Raw genomic sequence first — 15743 nt, 5'->3', positions numbered from 1 at the left:
GTCCCACAGGCTGTTTGCTCTCTGCCCTCAGTGCTATATCCACTCTATTATGTCAGGATGCACTCTCCTCCTCTGGGGACACGAGAGCAAGCCCCCACTTTTGTGCTGGGTTGTGAAAGCAATTGTAAATTGAATGTTAAAAGAAAAAAAGTGTTGCCTAAGTGCATCCTGAGATCAATAAAATATGCAAGCATGGGGTCCTGCTGTTCAGGGCTGCAGCAGTCTCTAACCCAGAACTGGGGGGCCTGGAGGAGCACATCAGGGCTACTCTAAGTGGCAGCTGATAGGAATCCTACATTAATGCAACAGGTAGGGCTCATAGGTCTGTACCCAGAGGTCTCAGGGTCAGGTGCTAACTATAACAGGATTCTCAGGAGGCTCCTGTCTGAAAAAGCAATGATAAAGACGTAGTGATAAAGGGAACTCCAGCAATCAAGGTTTTATACCTGGGTTAACTCTTTCTAACATCATGTTCTTTTTTGTTTTGCAGAAGATCTATCCCTTTCTTATCCTAGCAAGGAGACAATCAATAATAGAAGTGAAAAATGAGGATAGTGACCGTTTTTCTTTTGCTGGGGAAAGAGAGGTGCTCCCATCCAATCCAAAGACAAATAAGATGGATTTATGGATCGTTTCTTCTTGAAATTAAAAGCTCTGCTTGTGCTGCTGAAACCATGGTTTCATGGCATAACAACATGGCTGGACAACAGTTTCTTCTTCCTACCAATGGAAAGGGTGGTGAGTAATGTGCATGTGGGAAGTACAACATGACATCTATGACAAATACATGGTTGCATTTGCCTGTTGGATCAACCTCAGTTACTGTTAACTCCCAGGTTATCGAAGTAAAGGAACAAGGTGGATTTTTTGCTGCTTTCTTATTGGTTTTTTTTGGGAGGGATTGGCTAGGTCTCAGACACTGAATACTCTGGGAATGGCAGTTTGCAGTATTCCAGAATTAAGGCACCATTGAAGTTTCTAAGAATGGAAGTATTTGATTTAAAGCAGAAGCATCTAGGAATATTTGTGGCTCACAAGAACATTTGTGTTATGAACATTTGTGTCAGTGATTTGAAATCTTAAGTGTTTTGTCCCTGTTCTTTCTCTGTGTGTGTGTACGTGCAGGCAGGGAAGTCAGGACTGAAATGCAAAGTGGCCTCTGATGTGACAGCTTTCCTAAAGGGTGTTGGGTGAAGTGTCCTCAGAGATCTGAGGCCAGTTTGTTTTCCCTGAGGAGGGAGGAACAAAGCCCATTAACAGGAAAGCTATATGTGTAAAAGTAACCAGAGCTTTTGAGAAACAGAAATGCAGCAGCTCTCCCACTGAATCAGGTGTATATTTCAAGCAGAAACCAATGTTAAGCCTGAGATGAAACTGAACTTAAAGCTGTGCTAGGGCCTCTTTAGCTGACTTCAGCTTTTCTGAAGTGGGACCAGTGGTGGCTCTGGGGCAGGATGGAGATGACCAGATGGGAGCAGTGAGTGTTGGTTGCACAACGCTGGATGCGCCTTTGTGTGACTCAGGTGGGCTGAGAGTCAGGAAGGGACCTATGGTTGATTCTCTCTTCTGGTGAGAGAAACAAATGTTTGCCTCAGGGGTTGGGACACGGCAAGTGGGAGAGAGTAGCAGGAGGTGCCGGAAGAAAGGATATCTTGCTGGGAATACAAAACTTAGAATTTGGAAAGGGGCTTTTTTTTTCTGATCATCCAGCTAGTGTGTTGCCAACAGACACCTGAGCTGGGAGAAGCCTTTTGACTCCTACAAAGCTCCTGAGGTATGTGAGAAAGCAAAAAGGAGAGGCCTGAAAAGGAGGAAAACCATCTTTTCTCCTTCTTTCTGGCTTGCAATTCTCTGGGAAAATGATTTCTGTGTTTGGGTAGGGGTTTGGTCATTCTTGAAAGTTTCTTTCACCTCAGAACAGGTTTCTGGGGTGGATGCAGGAACTGGTGGATGTTCCTCTCTAACCTGTGTTACATAGGAGGTCAGACCTAGGAGGTCAGACCACATGAGCATTCAGGTCCCTTCCGGCTTAAGTATGTCAAGCATTGTCCCTTCAGCTGTTTAAACAGAGGAAAAGGTTAGAGTAATCTTTGTCCCCATGTTCTTGTCTCCCCAATGATCCTGAGATTTTTCCCTCTTCTCATTACCCCTGTGGGGACATAAATTGACATGAAAACTCTTTGTAGGGCTAAGGATTCATGGAGGAGGCCAGGTGTCTTGAGGATGCAGTTCACATGGTGCTCCTACTTTCATTAGCTTTGTTTCCCAGCAGTTAAAGCCTTTTGTTTTACAGCATCTCTTAGCTCCGATTTATACAATATCCATTAAATGTTTTAATTCAAAGCCCATCCCTTCTATCTCACAGCTGCTCTGGTCAGATGTGATCTGCTGCTACCATGCTAGTCATGGCATTATTAACAGTTAATGTCCAGGAAATTACACTTGTCCAGGTGCACTGCCTTGGGATGTGAATCAATCTTGTCTTTAGACCACTTCAGAAAGCCTATTATCCACACTCCAGAAGGATGATTCTTTTTCCAGCTCTTTCTGACACCCTTCCCTAGAAAATCTTGAATGTGTGCTTTGTTTCGCACTGATTTGGAGCAGCATGGAGGCTTGTCTGAATTTTCACACTGTCCTTCAAAAGAAGCGCTGTGTCTTCACATTCTTCTGTTAGACCAGAAACTCTCTTTCAGTTCATAGCTTGAAAATTCTTGTTTCCTGAGAGATTATTGTCAATATTTCTCAAGAATTTGGTTCATATAATTTTTGATTTAACAACTGGAAATACCTAAGTCCTGAAAACCAATTTATTTTCTAATCTCGAAAGAGCTTAAAGAAAAATGTGCCGAGAGAAGGACAGTGAGTACTGTTCTTATATCTTGTTTGGTTTGGTGTCAGGTCCTCTATTAATCATCATCAACACAGCATAGCAGAAATGTTTAGCACAGCAAAAGACTAAGAATTTAGTGGAAAACTTCTTTCTAAAATTTTATGCCTCACTTTACTCTGAGATAGTCATCTGATATGCACGTTTTCTATCCATTATTATGTCATAGAAAACACAAGGAATGTGTAAGGAAAAAAATAAATAGAAGGAGACAGATAGAGGAACCTGCAATGTGCTTCAGCGGTATGTGTGCTGTTTAGATCTGTGATTAGCTCCAGGACCACTGATGGTGATGATCTGAAGCACTGCAGGAGGCGAGTGTGTGCTCCGCATTTTCAGGAACCCAAGGCAAAGCCATGATGAAGACCAGGCTGCAGCAGGGGAAGTGGTGAAGAAACAACTGTCTAAGAACTTCATATGCAGAAACACTACTGAAATTCTCTCAAAGAGGATTGGGTTTTTTGATCATCCCTTACACTTAACCAGAGGGAGAGGAAATATTACTATCTGAAGTCCAGAGAGAATGGACTTGCCCGACTGTGCAAACCTGAATTGACAAGATACCAACACAGCTTTACAAATCCAAAGAATTTCATCATTCTTATCTTCAGATTAGAATTAGAATGAGATTTTTTTTTTTCCTATTTGCCCATTGCTGCCTAAAAGCTAATACCAAGAAAGTAATTTTAGCAATTGATATTTTTATTATTTCTTTTTTTCATTCCAGCACATGTGCAGTTTTGTGGTCTGTTTTTTCTTCTGCATTTCCCATTTCCATGAGTTTTGGTCTCTTATATAATGGCATAATCAAGCCAACAGAAACGGTAATGTTTCTTTTCTGTGTGCTGCATTTGAATCAAACTAATGCCATGACAGAAAAGGAGATGAGACCTAGGGAATACATAGATCATCTGAAAAACTTTAAGAAAGTTATCACCGCAAATATTTGCAAGTGAGGAATCACTGAGTATTTTTATATGGGTGGCTTACCTGTTTTCCAAATTCCAGAGTTCTGTTTCTTGTGGTCAGCCTTTGTGCTTATGTCAATATCTTCTTTGCTTTAGATATGTATATATAGTGATCCATTTGGGTGATCCAAAGCTGAATAAAGTCAACAGTGGTATTTCCATTAATTTTATTCTGTACAAGGCTATGTTTATATCATATTCAGTAGTTTGCAATCTGATCTTCTGTGTTTGCAATGCAAAAAAGTGCTTCTGTGCCTATAACCCATTTATCATAGAATCATAGAATCATAGAATAGTTAAGATTGGAAAGGACCTTAAGAACATCAAGTTCCAACCCCCCTGCCATGGGCACTAAACCATGTCACCCATGGCCTCATTCATCCTGGCCTTGAACACTGCCAGGGATGGAGCATTCACAACTTCCCTGGGCAACCCATTCCAGTGTCTCACCACCCTAACAGGAAAGAATTTCCTCCTTATGTCCAATCTAAACTTTCCCTGTTTAAGTTTTAACCCATTACCCCTTGTCCTATCACTACAGTCCCTAATGAAGAGTCCTTCCCCAGCATCCCTATAGGCCCCCTTCCGATACTGGAAGGCTGTTATGAGGTTCTTCCTGAACCTCTTTTAGTTATTTTATTCTTTTCTGGGGGGAAAAATCCCCTATCTGTCTTTTGGTTTAATACATTTTTAATAAGGAAATCATTGTTATACCTGGATGCAAAAAAACCCTGAATATATTTTCTGTGATGAAGGCTTAAAGGAAATAGAAATAGGTATTAAAAGTTAACTGACTGCACTAAATAGTTACAAGGAGTGTCAATGATTTTCCTGATATACAGCTGCGCCCAGTCTTTGAAGAAAATCATTCAGTTTCAAATTAAGAGTTTCTAGCTCTGCCTAGTTCTTCCCATGCTCCATGCCTGATGCTAGAACTAGATGCAGAAAGATGGAAATACTGGGAAGGAAAATGACACCTCTGGGAAGCACTTCTTAGTTATGTATGAACTGCCAGGAAAATGTACTCGTGAGATTACATCCAGGGGATCTGCACCCTTAATCTATTTAAATTACAGAAGAATGCTGAGACTTTAAGGGATCTTATTGTATCTCAGCCTATGAATTTCTCATATTCCCACTGCTACTAATAATCACATATGCAGAGAGTAGTTTTATTATAGCTACAGTCTGATCCTAAGTTCATATCTGGGCTTCATCAGTCATTTGCAAAACATCAGCCTGAGGCATCCTCTCTGTTTTCTTGTAAGATGCCTGAAATGACTCCCTTTTTCCCATTCAAGAGTGAAAACAAGCAAAAAGGAGAAGACACAAGAGGAGATGTTTGGTTTCTCTCCATTACCCTGTGAGACACATTTGTATGTAGAATTCTGGTTCCGTCCCCTTTTTCTCAGAAGGGGAGCTACCAGGAAGGGAAAGGAGAGACACTTGTTCAGTCTGGTCTGTGTCCTATGTCAGTGTGTGACTGGATTAACTCTTCTAAAGCAAAGAAGAAAGCCAGGTGCTTTTATTTCTAGCCAGTCAACCTGACCACAGTTCAATTCCAACAGAAATACATCTTCTGCCTTGTCATAAAGCAAATTAATTGTGATACACTGATATGCTGAAAATATTAGAGAGCTCAAAACAGCCCTTATGGAAAAGGACTATCTATTTCAATATGGCAATTTCTTTGTCATTGTGGCAGACACCAAGTAGCTGCTTCCTCTAACCAGACCAAAACCAGAGACACCATGGCTTGACCTACTAGGACCATTCTGGCTTAGCAAAACTAGGAACGACATAGTTAGCTATGATGTGGCCTTACCTCTGTGGTTTTTAGCATGTGCCTCGTTAGACTTTAATTTGGTTTTCTCCACCAGGTGTTCTCTTACAGCAATCTGGAGATAAAAGTTAATGCCACAAGAGTTTGTTTCTTGAAGCTCTTTCCGGAGTCAGTGAGAATTGAAGGTAGATTTGTGTCTCCAAAACCCACTCATAAAGAAGTTGCTATTTAGCATCCAGTTCTGCCACCCTGACCCTTATGTTATCTTCTTCTGCCTTCACTAAGCCCTCTCCTTAGTTCCTGATAGTCTAGTGTCTAATATACACACAGTGCAAATAATAATGGCAGAACTAAATTTAAAGAGGATTGAAAGTCATGAGAGGGACAGGGAGAGAAAAACAGAGAAGGAATACAGTTCTGATGTATGTGTGGTGCAGTCTTTCTTTGCAGTAATGAAAACTTGAGTGTCTCACTACTGTATTTAGACAAGACTACAGAGACCAGTGGTAACTCTTCAGTGGGGGTGAACTGAGAGCAGAGTGCCCCTTTCCCATTTAATCTTTATTTTCTGTATGGAATGTTTTAAAAACACAGAAGCCAAAGAGAACAGGTTTCGCTAGTATAATTTGCTTCACTTCCCAGGTTGGGGTAACCCAGTCACTTCAGGCTGGACCTGTGAGGGGCTGAATGCTGAGCTGTTTGTCTCCTGCTTTCCTGACCTCCCTGAGCTGCAGAAGGCTTCTTGTCTGTTATCTGTCAGGATCCTTGCTGAAAGCTGTTTCTCCTTCCGCTGCTGAAGCATCCTCATGCAGAGGGATTGTCAGGACATGTCCTGAGGTGAGTGAGATATTGTTGTGGAGGGCTTTGGATTTCAACTTCATTTCTTGTTCTGAATGCAACTTATTTTCTGCAGAAGATTTTGGAAAGCAGATCAGGCTGTCCTTCAAAAAGAGCTATTACAAGGCTGAAAGAGTTCCAACAAGGAAGATAGTAACATCACTCAGTGAAAAGGGATCCTTACCAGACTCTCAATTACAATCTGCAACTTCACTAAAAGCAACAGAGCAGTATAGGCATAAGGAATGAACAGTTCTCTCCATTTAACTTCTGAGGCTGGCAGGAGCTGAGGCAAAGATTTACAGCTCTTGATAGTGTCAAGGGTTTGGATTAGACCTCTTGCTTTTTTTCTATTTGGATGCTCAGGGAGCTGGTCATGACTTTCCTGTGCTCAGTGATACTTCACTCCAAAAAGACTGAAGATCCAGACAGTGTCAGAGCAGTCGTGAGCTGCATGAAGCCAGGCAGAAATTCTGACCCTTTATCTTGACCTTTATACATTTGGGGACTTTCCTCTTTGAAGAGGAATATCTTGCTTTTCCACTTGCTATATGCTGATAAAGCTATGAATTGACTCCTTTGCTCTGAATTTTCAACAGTTCTGTTCTTTTAAAGATCATCTTTCTTCTTTCCCTTCTGCTCCCACTTCCCCCAGAGTCCCCATGCCATGCCAAAATAGCACTGGGCATGACCCAGAAAGAAAGGTGCAGTGTTGAAGTGTGTGTGTGCTTTGTGGCTTTCCTGTGCTTTCATTTGACATCGAGCTATTCATGCAAGAGAATTAAAATGATATGAGCATTTTTTATTTTGCTTTTTTTTTTTTTTTCTCCTCAAAGTTTCCCTTCCTGCACTCCACATAATAACTTTGGGTTTTGGGTTTGGTTTTTTTTTTTTGCTGGAATTAACTCCCTCAGGAGAAATCTTATGGGCCATATAGGACCATGCATTGCAGAACTGCAGCATGCCTTGAAAATCATTTTAGCACACACTTGGGGGCAGTTGTGTTTTTCTGCGATTCAGTCAAGCAGCTCCCTCCTAAACTAGGAATCGTTATCTTTGATTCTAGTGGCTAATATGATGGCTAACGTGACAATTTGGGTGATGGTTACCTCTTGTGTCCTCGTGTGAATGCAGGACAGTTACCACGTGTGTACCTGTAAAAGAAATTGCCTGTTTTTCCCCACCGCAGTGTTCATGTACAGCTGCCAGAGAGAGGGAAACGGGTTCATTGTAAAAAAAGATGTGTAAGCAGTTTGAATGTGGTGAAAGTTCTTATGGTTTTCTATAAGCTGAAAACAATATCAGTCCATGATTCAGAGCCAAAGATTGAATCCTAATTCAAAGTATGTATGTTTGCTAATACCTGAAAGCCATCAAAGGGGGAAAAAAAAAAGGAACAAAAGAAAGTCTGAAGAGGCAAAGAGAGATTGCCTGTGTATGGCTCATCACTGTACTGGACAAACTACACTTCTGTTGCTGCCCTCCTTGCTGGGCAGGGGCAATGCTTGGAGCTCCTGTTTGACGGGGTACCCCTGTCTGTCCCCTCTTCCTGGGTATGGTGGTGATCTACCCTCTGCAGCAGTGGTGGTAATGGCAGGAAACTTTATAGGTAGAGGCTCACTTTAGGCAAGAGCTGAGAGAGGCTGCCTGCCTGCAGGCGCATTGGCAGTGCTTTTTGTGGCAAAGAGCTACCCGGGGTGCGGTAGGAAATGTCTTGCAGGCTGTTTCTATGTTAAATCACACCTCATCCTACTTTTCTGAATCCAGTGGAGGGGCAGGGGTTATAAACTAGCAAAAAGCATTGGCCCCTTGTGTCTGTGCCTAGTCTGCTCAAGTTAATTCATTTTTTGGCTCATTACATTTTCTGCCCCATTACTAATTGCCTCTTGGGCTCTACTCATTGCCAGGGTTTTCTGACCGTCAAAACATTACTAAACAAATGAACTAAATAAAATAAACCTTCTTCAAGAGCCTTCCCCCAGCCCTCCCCTTGTGTTAGTATTCCAACTGCGCCCAACAGGTAGGCGTCTGCACTCATGTTATCTGTATTAATTAGACTGTAATACCCTTGGCACAAGACAAGGACAGGGATGCAAGAGAGTCTCTCCTGCAGCTTCCTGATAATTTATACCAACCGAAAGCCTGCTGCAATGTCTTTCGCTAGTGCCACATGTACCAATAGTGATGCATAAATAAGATTAATTTTTATTAGTCATTTTCCCTTCCAGGTAATTATCCCCTTCTCCAAGATATCAGAGCCCTACGCAGTGTTTAATGAACATTTTGCAGCAAACTCCTAAGGCAGAAGCACTGCTATCTCCAGACAGACGGCTTGTGTCACCCATGGTCATGGGAGAAGTCTCTCATAGAGTGAAATATGAACTTCAGTTCCTCCAGGTCTAGATTAGTGCTCAGATCCCCAAATCCTCCTGCCCAGCAACTACCTCTAGTAGTTGTTTACTGCTCTCTGACTTTGCACACTTCTATTTTACGCTGAATGTACCTAAATTCTTCAGGTACAAAACCTAAGAGTTGAAGTAATTTGCCCTGTTGTATTTGGTTTCTTATCTTTGCAACATCAGCATTTCTTAAAATCAGAGAGAACAGGAGGGTAAACATGTCTGACTCAAGGGATAAACTTGCCATGTTTTTCATTATGGCTGATTGTTAATATAATCAGTTCAGTAACAAAAGTACTACAGTGAACTGCTTAACCTTGAGCCTTACTTGACCAGGCTGTGAAGGACCTTCATCTCCATGTTACAGTAACAGCAGGGCAGGTTTCATTATGCAGCCAGTCGTACTATGGTAATAAAAGAAGCTCCAAAAGCAGGTTTGTTCATTACTGCTGGAATCCATGTTATCTGCCAGGGGCTCCATCCTTATCCTTACACAAGTAAGCGTCTTCTCTTAGCAAGGTAGTTTAGCACCAGGGATTGTCCTCTGCTGCTCACCTCTTCCCTCCTCAGTGGTTTCTGTCTCCTGCTGCCTTTGCAGAGCCATAGCTTCCTTCCTCAGCAGCAAGAGTAGCTGGTTGCTTTTGGCACCCGTTTGGTCTCAACTGGCCGTTGCTTGTCTCATGCCTGTTGCAGTGTGAAGGTGAAGATGGAGAGCAGTGCACCTATATCCTGCACTGCACTTTCTGAAGCACCTGCTCTTCCTCATCCAGAACAGGAGTGAGGCCACAGCACTGGAGCCCTGTGGTCCCATGAGCAGAGGACAGTCTTCAGCAGGAGGGCAGAGCCAGGGTGCACCAGACCCCTGAGGCTATGCATGGGAGGCCCAAGCTTTACCCTCTGATGCAGAGGGTAGGTTTGTTCAGAGCAGGGCTTTTAGTCCCTGAGGTACTATTAACATCATGTTTTGAGCCACTTTGGGAAATCACACCATTACCAAGGTCTTCACTTTTCCACATTCTTTTGGTTAATAGAAATATTTAGCTGAAGCATGAAGGCATTGTAGTTCTGACAGGAAAACACACCGAAAAAGGTCCGATCTTTTCTTTCTTTTTTTTTCTTTGGGCCTGATTGTCTCTGCTTGTTTATGGCTGCCACTAATTTGCTCGTTTGCTTGCTGGAAAATAGCTAATTAAAACCCACTTCAGCTAACAAGCTGACTGGGACCATGCAAATGTCACTCTCTGCTGTCTGCTATTTTCGTTTATACTTTACATTATTAGTGTTGTTTTTCCTCCCTCCATAGTAATAAATGCAAGGATAGATTTAGTACCCTCTTCACAGGTGTGTGCTTGTACATCAGCACATCATCCCGAGAAAAGTGCTGCTGTTTTACTGCACTTCAGTACTTTGAGTGTTATTACCCCTGACAGTTAATGGTTTCAGACTACACTGCTTGTTAGCACTAGGTTCTGAACAGCTTCATCTATCTTTTTGTTTTTACACTGACTGGTCACATTAAGTATATGTGTCTGAGCTATTAGTCCCGTCTGTTCATTGCATGCATTTCATTTGGTGCGTTTTTTCACTAAAATTAGTATGTATTGTCATCCATATACTTCAACACATCGACTTTTGTTATAATTATGCTGTCATCATTTTGCTTCCACACACTTGCTAATTTATTGTAGCTAAATTAGACCTAATATTAGCGATTTTGCAGCTGTTCCCGTAGACCACGCTCAGCCATATATTTGTACATTGTTTGGTAATTGGATTTGAGGGCTCAGGAACGGACGATGGCACTCTTTAGAAACAAGGGAAAGATTTGAGGAAATGGGGAAAAGATAAAAATACAAGCCCCAGAAGAGGCTTCGGGGGTGAATTTCCAGAGCCAGCTTAAAAGCTTTTCACACACGGCCAAACAAATCAGAGAGTTAGTGTACCACATCACAAACTTTCCAATAGGCATGTCGCATTCAGGCAGAGGATTAGTCATTCCCCCTGAATATGCTTTTTATTTTAACCAAGACTGGACCATGAAAAATCCCTGGGGACCTATGGAGGCTCTTGGGAAACGGTTCTTACTGCAGCACATTAGAAATCTCCAGGAAAGGATCTCAACATCAGGGGAAGCTGCTCTGAGATGATTTCTGCGGATTGAGCTGTGGGGAGAGAAGGAGGGAAAAGGGTTTTGTTTCAGAGTGTGAGCTCTCCATCCCTGTGCATTGATACCCATCTTTTGTCGCTTATCCAGCCCCACTTCAGTTGATGTCAGTGCAAGCAGAAAATGAAAGGGATGACTTTAAAAGAGTGAACAAGGAATGCAGAACAGAGCTGCACAGCTCTTACGTACCCTTTCTGGGCACAAGTTATTTTATTGTCAGGGGTGTAACACTGGCAAAAGAAATTATGAGAGCCTGCCATTGAATCCTATATGGCCTTTTTGTAAATAATTTTCTGACATGATAGAAGACAAAATTGTGAGGGAGCCTGTTCAGGCTGATGCCACAGAATCAGTTTAATACCCAGTCCAGCAGAAGAAATAGAAGAAACTTAATCACTAAAGAGCATACCCTTAACTGAAATGGAACTAAATTTTCTGTGCTCACGATACATCCACCTGCTTAATAGGAATATTATCACAAGATGCAGTGCTGTGGCAGACCCACATGCAAGTTTAAAAATAAGACAGTGAAATTAACCAAAAAAAAAAAAAAAAAAGAAGGTATTTGCTCAGCTCTCATCTATAACACAGAGTTCTTTCCAACTCACTACAAGCTGTTGCAGCAGGCTGCGTTCTGCTCTGTTCCTCCCTCGGCCAAAGCTTAATTTCTATTTGGAAAAGAATAAAGCAAAGTGACCTGCCAAAAGTAAGACAGCATAGGGAAAGTCATCTAAGAATTCAGGCCCTACAAGTGTGTTGTACATGAAAGGAAAGTGAAGGCTAAAATCCAGGCCATTTAACACATTTTTAAATGATGGCAACTCCCACAAAATAGTTAAAAATAACAAATCCAATTTAAAATAGCTCATCCCCCCTCACTTAAGAATAATTAATAACCAAACGATTGCCAGATGATATTCTTTTGTCCTGACAAAGCCTTCATTATCCTTCCTTTTTTCACAAATATGGGGAGAAGAGATACATAGGTCTTGCAAGTAGCCTGAACAGTTACTGGATGCAGTGGTGTCAGAAGTCAGTCTCTTGGCAGTTGTTTCCAGTGGATGCTGTGAACACGATCAGCAATACCCTGCAGGGAACAGGGAAGTATGTGCTTTGCTCATTTACTCTGCTTTGGGTTTTGAGAAGTTCATTTGTTTTTATTTCATGGCAAACTTTCTCCTGGCCAGTTTTCTCTTGTACTCCTTGATGTTGGGACCCAGCTAGGTCAATCTCTTCTTAGTGGCCATTGCCAGCACACCTTGCCTTCTTGCACAGCCCTAGTTTTCGTGTAATTTCTTCCCCTTTTGTCTTTTCACTCTGCATGAGATTGTCTCGCAAAAGAGGTCAGCAATGATTTTTTAGATCTTCCCCACCCCCAGTAGTTGCCATTTATGATGAATATTGCCAAGCAGTGTAGAAATACGCATGCAAAGAGCACTTGCAGCAGAGGATGGATATAATATATTATAATTTACATTTGAAGGTGAGCATAAAAAGAGGAGGTTTGGCAACATTGTCTAGCTTGCACGTGCTCTTGGAGCTCTTGTTTGTGCTACTGTAGTGTAACATCTTTTCTGTCAAGCTGCTAAAGACCTACTAAAAGGGTACAAAGTGAAGTCATTAGCAGAAACTTGTTTAAGGTCTTCACACACATATGTGCTCTTCAGGTAGCTGGCTGGGCAGTGCTGTGAGGATCTCACTTGGAAGCTGGAGCAATAAATGTCATGTCAGGGGCCAACTGTCTGTAATCACAGTTAGCAGGTTGAACAGACTTGTGAAAATATTTTCTTTATGTGAAGGGAGACGCTGCACACTTTACCACAGCAGAAGTTGCTAAACCTAATGCAATATGACAAGTCCTTTGGCAGCAAAAGCCACATTCAGTAGACACACTGCCTGTGAAATGGCAAAGAAACAAAAGCAGTTTTTCTGCACAAATGTCATCTCCTCTCCCTTTTGCAGTATCTCTCACCTTGTCCTGCTCTCACACCCTTTGTTTTTGAGGTGACATTGGCCACACAGTGTGGTCTCTTTCTACATCACCCCATCCATCTTCTCCTTCAGGTGCCCTGGGACATAGCTTTTCCCCCATCCACAGCCCTGCTAGTGATGTTCATGTTAATATGCCATCCTTGTGCCTAGAAATCCAACTGGTGAGGGGTGCCTTGCTCTGCTGGGATGAAACATGGGGATGGAGGGGGACCTGGCACACCCCAGCAGCTTCCCAGGGCTGCAGCAACAGGGAACCCCTGCCACCCCATGAGCCATGGGCAGACTGCATGTCCCATGTGCATGTCACGTGGAAGACGTAGCATGTCTGTGGCAACCTCATATTACAAACAGCGTCTGCATCAATTTGTGCAGCTGGTGGTGAGATTCAAAAAACTCCAGGAGACTGCTGTGGGAGGTGGGAGTCTGTCCTCTTGCTTTACCAGTGGCACCAATGGATGACCAGGTGGGGCCAGGCTCTGCATCCCACCACCATCTCAGCAGGTATGTAACAGCGTAGACTCTGCTGCCTCAGAAGTGGCTCTGGCTTGTTATCTTGGGAGACCTGAATAGAAAGCGAGTCATACTGGAGTCTCCCTTGGCCGCTGTTCAACCACCAAGGCAGTATCCTCTTCTGCCTTGCACAGCACCAAACACTAACGCTGCTTTGCTGGCATAATGAGATTTCCCTATCAACTGGCCTTCAAGAAGGCATCCTAAAGTCAAAAGCAAAAAGGTGAACCAATGCTGTTTGTTTCATGCAAACAAGAGCAGTGTGAGTACATAACCTCTCTGAAGCTTTCAGTCTCATCCTCCACTGCTCTGTCTGGTGGAAGAAGGTGCTGGACCACAGCCTGAGTCAGACCTTTCTGCCTGCAGCTGTATGACAGTGTTTTGCACTCTCTTTGCACAGATGTAGATGATTACATGAAGTGTGAGACAGTGGAGAATCAGGCTCCTGAGGGCTTCTTATGAGATGGCAAGTAATTAATGACAGTGTGCAATGTAACAGTGAAATCAAGGGTTTCACTTGCAAAACAGTTATTCTGTCACTGAACTAAGAAACCACTGGTACAGAAAGGAGATTCCCACAGAAAAGTTTTCCTGCAGCACCCAGGGTAGGTTTCTGCAATGGCTTTGCACAGAATCCAAACTCAGTCTTTCGAGCCAGAACATCATCTGTATCAAGACATGTTCAATGAAGGAATAAAAAGAGCCCATCAAGAAATGGGATTTTGGGATTTCCTCTTACTAAGAATTATTGTCGAGTTTCATGACAACTGGCAGCAATACTCAAGGGCCTACAGGGAAGCACAGTGCTGATCCACTTACCATTCAGTTTTACCTACCTCTGCAGGACTTCTCTTCCCCTTGGCAAGATGCTTTTTCAGCTCAAAGGGGACAGACAAAAGCAGCTCACAGTAATTTTCTGATCTCTGTTTTTTTTTCCATTAAATGCCCAAGGACGAGATCTTAAAGAAAAGCAACAAAGAAATAAGAGTAAGTGAAGCATTCTAAAGCTGCTGCTCCCTTTCACAGTTCTTTTCATCAATTTGGCTTCTTAGAAAGACAATGCCATTAGAAGAATGGGAACAAAGCATGTGTGAGGGTGTATGAAGGTAGGGAGGTCAAGAAATACACTGCAGCAGTATGCCAGGCTCACATTTCTTATTCTTGACTCATTCCCCAACAAGTCACTCCATACGAAAGGATGCAATGGCAGTGATTGGAAAAGCTAGTGTAGCATCTCTTGAACTGCGGATAATTTCCAAGTTGCACTGAGTGTGACAGATAGATGAGCTGATTTAGTAGCGAGGGTGTATATGCTCAATTTCTTTAAAGCTGTAGCAGGGAATAAGTTATAAAAGACTCCAGGCACAAGCATTATAGAGGAGAAAAGTAACAGATTGGTATATAGTATTTGTTTGAGTTAAGAGAATGATTTAAGCCTACTAAGAAATGAAATTGCAAGCAATATACATTTTCCTTCAAGTTTTATCTGACATTAGCCTTTGTGTCTCTGTTTTCAGATCAGGGTGCAGGTCTTTCTGGCTTCCACTTTTCTCTCCAAGTATTCATCAAACCTCAAGGATCATTTCAGGCAGGATCACAGCGTATTGGTCCCTCACTGCCTTGCACTTACACCACTATCTCTAGTTCATTTGAAGGCCAGTGGTCTAGAGAGTTTGACACTAGCACCAGGCAAGGTGGAAAACCAGGTCTGCCAGCAATCCCAGTGGCGTCCCAGTACAGCAGTGCAAGCTGAAGCTAGGGAGTGCAAGAAGAAATACATTTGAGCTGATTCATATTTAAATCACATCACCTTGCTTCACAGCATTATTTTCACTATCACGGATTCTTAAGCAGCATTTAAACCTGTTCTCTTAGCTGGCAGCTGCTGCATGTTGGAAATGCTGTTTTAGAAGTCGCTTTCAATGTACATATATAGATTTAGAGGCTGCGTTGCAGAGAAAGTATTTTTTGCTGACCCTGCTTTGCTTCTTATAGCTCAGGTGGACCCTGAAAATATGTCATGTGCTGTACTGGCTAATGAAATAGCACTAATGTTGCCATCCTAAGATTTTAGAGAGCTGTAACTTGTTTTTACCATAGGATTGACATTCATTTTGGATATAAATTCAGTACAAAAATGTATAATAGATTGTTTAGTGATATTAGGGCAGTAACTATTTTTCCCCTGAACAAACTACCC

General features: G+C 42.4%; 1 long non-coding RNA gene across 1 annotated transcript; it reads right to left on the bottom strand.

Moving 5' to 3' along the window:
- Positions 1–8042: 8042 nt before the first annotated feature.
- LOC133208388 (uncharacterized) lies at positions 8043–15391 on the bottom strand. Its single transcript, XR_009724351.1, has 3 exons — positions 14694–15391; positions 14380–14502; positions 8043–11039 (listed from the first exon to the last, which is right to left on the bottom strand). It is a non-coding gene; the product is annotated as an uncharacterized LOC133208388 (long non-coding RNA).
- Between the last annotated feature and the right edge of the window lie 352 nt (positions 15392–15743).

The sequence above is a fragment of the Neopsephotus bourkii genome, unplaced genomic scaffold, assembly GCF_033783945.1.
Source record: "Neopsephotus bourkii isolate Nb327-2 ecotype Australia unplaced genomic scaffold, CSIRO-AGI_Nbou_v1 NB_272, whole genome shotgun sequence".
In the NCBI taxonomy this organism is placed as follows: Eukaryota; Metazoa; Chordata; class Aves; order Psittaciformes; family Psittacidae; genus Neopsephotus; species Neopsephotus bourkii.
The sequence above is the reverse complement of the archived record's forward strand: the minus strand, read 5'-3'. Positions and strand labels throughout refer to the sequence as shown.